Source organism: Ornithorhynchus anatinus, chromosome X5 (assembly GCF_004115215.2).
Source record: "Ornithorhynchus anatinus isolate Pmale09 chromosome X5, mOrnAna1.pri.v4, whole genome shotgun sequence".
Lineage (NCBI taxonomy): Eukaryota > Metazoa > Chordata > Mammalia > Monotremata > Ornithorhynchidae > Ornithorhynchus > Ornithorhynchus anatinus.
In genome coordinates this window covers 19,456,468-19,462,036 of record NC_041753.1, presented here as the reverse complement: position 1 = coordinate 19,462,036, position 5,569 = coordinate 19,456,468, and positions in this window count along the sequence as shown.

Sequence of the window (5,569 nt, the reverse complement as noted above, 5' to 3'; positions counted from 1 at the left end):
GAGAATCGGGCTCTAGTGTTATTGTTTTTATTTGAAATAACATATTTGCTGACTAGGTTTTCCCTGCCTGGATACTTCGTGGAGACCTTCTGACATTCTGCCAGGCTTGAATTTGCATTTTTTCCTATGGAAATGACTTTCAAGGCATCATATGCATGCTTTCAATCCTTGCATTTAAGGCCCTGAGAAATGTCAAGAGAAATGGTTGGGCAGGGGAAAGGATGCATTTTTAGATTTTAGACCTTCATCTATTTGGCTTTTCCAAGCATATGAAAATTTGTTTTATCCCATAAAAGCACCAGGGGTGGGGAGGGCGTGGTGGTTTACCTCTTATGTATTGGGAAACCACTTGTTAACATAGAAGCAGTAGAGAAATGAAAACTGCACATAAAGAAAGAAAGAAGGCTAGTGAGAGAGAAGGATGAGCAAGAAAGTCTCTTAATATTTCAGTTGCCCAGATCATGAAATGCGGTTGATGCTATTGTCCCACTTCCAGAGATATAGTGAGGATTACATAGAGAATAAACAACCATCATAACACTGTGAAGTGTTCAAGGTTGGAAATTTCAAGGCAATATTATAGATTTAGGAATGAAAAAGGAAGTATAACTACCAGGCATCCTCTGCACACAGTAAGCACTCATTGAATACAATCGATTGACTGATTGATTGATTAGGTTAATTTTCAGAAGCCATCACTGCCCTAAGAATCCACTGGTAGTTTTGCTGACTTGTATAATGAAAAAAATGTTACATCTGTTCAAAAGTCTTTTACAACTTTCTCATCGTGACAGCTAAAAACAATGTTATTGCCCTCCACTAGTCTTAACTCTGGAACCTAGCTAACAGGACCTTCATGTTTCTTATTTAATCAAGTTAGAATACATGTTTAACTTTAGTTCATAGAAGGAGGAGAGGATGAAGCATGAGGCACATACTGAAATTATCCCAGAATGACACATCGAAGGCCAGAGGGAGAAAGATTCCCATAAAGCAAAACGAAACAAAAAAATGATGCTTTCTCTAAATTCTTCACATTAACATGGTAGCGCTTTGCTTTTTCTGATTCATCTAGTCAGGCCCCTTCTAATCCCAATAATCTACCAAAGGCCAGATTACTGGTTTCTGATGTGACGATCTGACATTTCCAGATAAATTCCTATAAGTACATTATGGGCTGGGAGATAGAGGGCCTACCTCACTATTGCAGAAGAAATGTGCTGCATCACATGCAGGAAGCATAGAGTCTCTGGATTGGCTTTGGCTTCTCACCAGGATATATTTAGTGCAGAGAGTTTGTCTCAATTTGAGCAGGGCTGATTAACTTGTTCAGGACTTCCTCCAGTGCACTATCATCCCTTGACATATGTGAAATATTGTCCAGAGAAATAATTATTGCTGCCTTGCATGTCCTTGAATTTTCCATATTGTCCTATCAGATTACCACTGAAAGAACACATGGCTTTGAAGCAAAATGATGATCTTGGCTTTCTAACGCTTAGTCCTTGCTCTTAAATATGGCCAGCTGACTTCTGAACAAAGGGCTGTCATCAAAAAAAAACTGTTCATCTTCAACCAAAAAACCAATAATTTGGCATTATTTTTGAAATGTAATGAGGAGAGTTCAAAGTTGTTTTCCTCAACATGGAGGGTTTCCTAGCCACTCCACAATTTTGATGGTGTGGAGTGCTTCCTCCTTCTAACATCATGATGTGCTGCTACTGGATCCACATTTCCAGTAGCAAGCCCCAATCTGCACCATACAAATTGGGGTCAAGGTGAAATCTGCCTAATTAAAAATTGCCCAAGCCAAACAAAATCAGGTTTCAGTTCCCCATGACAGGTTTGGTTCTTGGGCATAGTTAGAGGAGGATAAACACTGTGGGAATAACTGGGTTATCAATCACGCATTCACTGGTATTTATTGAGTGCTTACTGTGTGAGGAGCACTGTACTGAGCACTTTGGAGAGTATAATACAAGAAAATTGGTAGACATGATTTCCCTCTCACCCCCCGCTCCCATAAGGAACTTCTAGTCTACAGGAGGAGGCAGCAAACATTAAAATAAATTACAGATAGGAGAAGTAGTAGAGTATAAGGATATGTACATAAGAAGCAGCGTGGCCTAGTGGAAAGAGCATGGGCCTGAAAAGTCAGAGGACCTGGGTTCTAATCCTAGCTGCCCCACTTGCCTGCTGTGTGATGCTGGGCAAGTCATTTCATGTCTCTGTGCCTCAGTTTCCTCATCTATAAAATGGAATTCAATAGCTTTTCTCCCTCCCCCTTAAACTGTGAGCCTTATATGGGACAAGGTCTGTGTCCAATCTGTTTATCTTGTATCAACCCCAGCTACTTAGCAGAGTGCTTGGCGCATATTAAGGGCTTAACAAATTCCTTAACAAATAAGTGCAGGGGGGCTGAAATGAGTATTAAAGTGCTTAAGGGGTACATAGTCAAGTGCATAGTTGACACAGAGGGGAGAGGAGGTAGGGGAAAGGAGGACTTAGTCAAGGAAGGTCTCTTGGTTGGTAGATCTCTCAGGCCACTTTCCTCTTATACAGGTGAAGCTTTCTGATTATCATTCAAGGATGGGCCTCAAGAAAGGCAGCAGGAGCTAAAGCATAGTGACAAATTCTATGAGATGTCAGGGTTTGGAAAAGATACAGCTAGATTCTATTTCCATTTCTGTAACTGATGAATTACAGTTACTGAGTTACTGACTGATTTGAACAAGAATAATAGCATCATTACATACCTCCATTGTGCTACATGTTGGAGAATATACCCAGTCATCAGGTCATACACAGTCCTTGTCCTAACTGGGCTCATACTCTATTTCACTCCATTTTACAGATGAGGAAACTGAATCTCAGAGCCGTTAACTGACTCACAGGTCACACAGCAGGCCAGTGACGGAGCTGGGACAAGAACCCAAGTCTCCTAACTTCTAGATCTATGCCCTTTCCACGAAGCCACACTGAACTACTCTGAGTTTCAGGAAATCTGTGTTGGAGCTAGGGAAAAAACACAGGTTTTATCAGCAAATGAACATGAACCTGAATCTGATTTAATATGCTGAAGAGTCCCTAGTCACTAGAAGGTTGGGGTGAGTGTGGAGGAGAAGACTAGACAATGGTTACAACTGACCTTTGTAATTAGATGTGTGGTTGCTTGTTATCTTTTTCCCAAATTATAATTTGTCTGGTAATTTAAAGGTGAAGAAAAGCACACAGCTCAATAGTATCATTTTGTCTCTAAAGTAGTTTCTAAAATGAAGTCGAGTCATGTACTCTCAGCGGTGAGCAAATCTAATGTAACCTCGTATTCCTTCATGGAAAAGAAAAAAAAAAGATACAAGAGGTGTTTATGTACCAAATAAAATGCATGTGGATAATTAATCTAATTAACAATGCGAAGCTGGACTAAAACGTTGAAATGAGACAAGTGTATCATAGAATAGAAAAGGGAATGATCAAAAAATAATCATCTCCTCACTATCTTGAGGACTCGATATCTGAGAACACTGGAATCAGTGATGTGGACGCCCCCCTGGTGGAGGGCTAGACATCTATTGTCTGAGGCATTGCATTTGGCAGAATAATTTCCTGCTGTCAAAGTTCCCTTTTCTACTGCGTAGACATGCCCTTGTCATCAGGAAGGTAGCTTCCACCATATCTGATACACATATAATCTGACACACGAGAAGCAGCATAGCCTAATGGAGAGAGCACAGTCCTGGAAGTCAGAAGACCTGGGTTCTAATCCTCAGTCTGTCACGTGCCTGCTATGTGGCTTCAGGTAAATCATTTAACTCCTCTGTGCCTCAATTGCCTTTTATCTTTAAATTGGGTATGAAAAACCTGCTTTCCCTTCCCCTTAGAGTGTGAACCCCATGTGGGACAGGGGCTGTTTCTGATCAGATTGCACTGTATCCAAGTCAGTGCTTATCACACTGCTTGGAACATAATAAACTTGTAACAAATACCACAATTATCATCATCATCCACACAGTATCTCATAGATACCCTCTATTTCCAGGGGTGTATGATTTTTCTTTTCAAGGAAAAAGGAACCAGGAAATAGGTATCAGCTCTGGGGAAACAGAGACGGGGAAAGCAACGACTTTGAAATAATTCAAATGATCATTCAAAAGACAAAACTTAGAGGTAGGATAATCAAGGAAGTTGTTGAAGTGGCAAGAGATCTACATGTCAAAAATAGAAGGGTTCGGAGACTCTCCCTGACATGGAAATTCCCTCTGGACCATAAGGATCTTAACAAAACAACCTCAAATCTATCATTTTTCCCTGCCATGGTGCCACTAGCTGTTACATCCCTGGTCTGGAAGTCATGTAAAATAGGCCTAACAAACACCTCTGTGCTATCAGTATCACTGCAACTAGTATGTGAACAATTCATAACACAACCCCACCAGAGCAGACAAAAAAACACTCTACACAGAACCATGTTGAAGATGGACAAAGCATAAATAGAAGCAATTCAACAAGGAACAACCCACAAATGACACCCAATTAAGAGAGAGAGAAAATTAGAGGGTGTACATGTAAGATGCCCTTTGGGCTAAAGATGATGCTTTCTGTTTGTGCGTGTGGCTAAAAAAGAGGAGAGGAAATCATTCATCTATTCCATACCATGGGTACATAAAGCTCATTCTCTGTAAGCTTTCACATTTGCTCTTTTGGTGTCTCTGACACGGCTTCTTGGTTTCATGGTTTTCTTTAAAGCCTTTGCTCTGAAAGATTTCTATGTGCCAAGGTGTTTTTTTCTATTGCTGATGTACCACGCCAGGTATAACAACCTTGTAGTCTGTGGTCTGTGTTCCTGTAATGGACAGGTACAGCAGCCAGAAAGTAAACAGGCATGGAGTTGAGTATCACTTGGACATCCCTGCTGAGTCCCCGGAGGCCATAACTCAGAGATCATCACTACCCCACCACAGCAATAGCAACAACAGGCCCTTCAGCATGGAGCTAGCCCTGGGCTGACTAAAGAAGCTCATCCTCTAGACTGTAAGCTCGTTGTGGGCAGAGGCTATGTATTTATTACTATGTTGTACTCTCCCAAGCACTTACTACAGTGCTCTGCACACAGTAAGCGCTCAATAAATACGATCTACTGACAATGAAAGAGAGGGACAGATTTGGCTGTGTCCCACTCTTGCTGTTGTAGCTGATATCCAAGGGGAGGATCATTTGAGTGAGTCTATATAGAGCAGTCAGTCATCTGGTTTTAGGCCAAAAAATCAGTTTTTAAATGGCCTACCCTGGTCTGGTTCTGATATGGTACTAGGTACTTTCATGCCCATTTAAAATAAATTGCAGCATGGTGTCTCTCTTTTCCATGTTTAATAGAAACTATTCCTTCTACTACTCTCATTGCCCTAAAATTCAAGTGTAAGTCTCAGAATCATTAGCCTCAGGGTAGATTCTCCACCTATTTAAATACTCCCCTCTTTTTGGTTATTAATAGGTTTTTCTTTTTTACTGAGTTTGCTTTGCTTTATGTTCCAGGCACTGTACTAAGCACTGGGCTAGATACAAACTAATC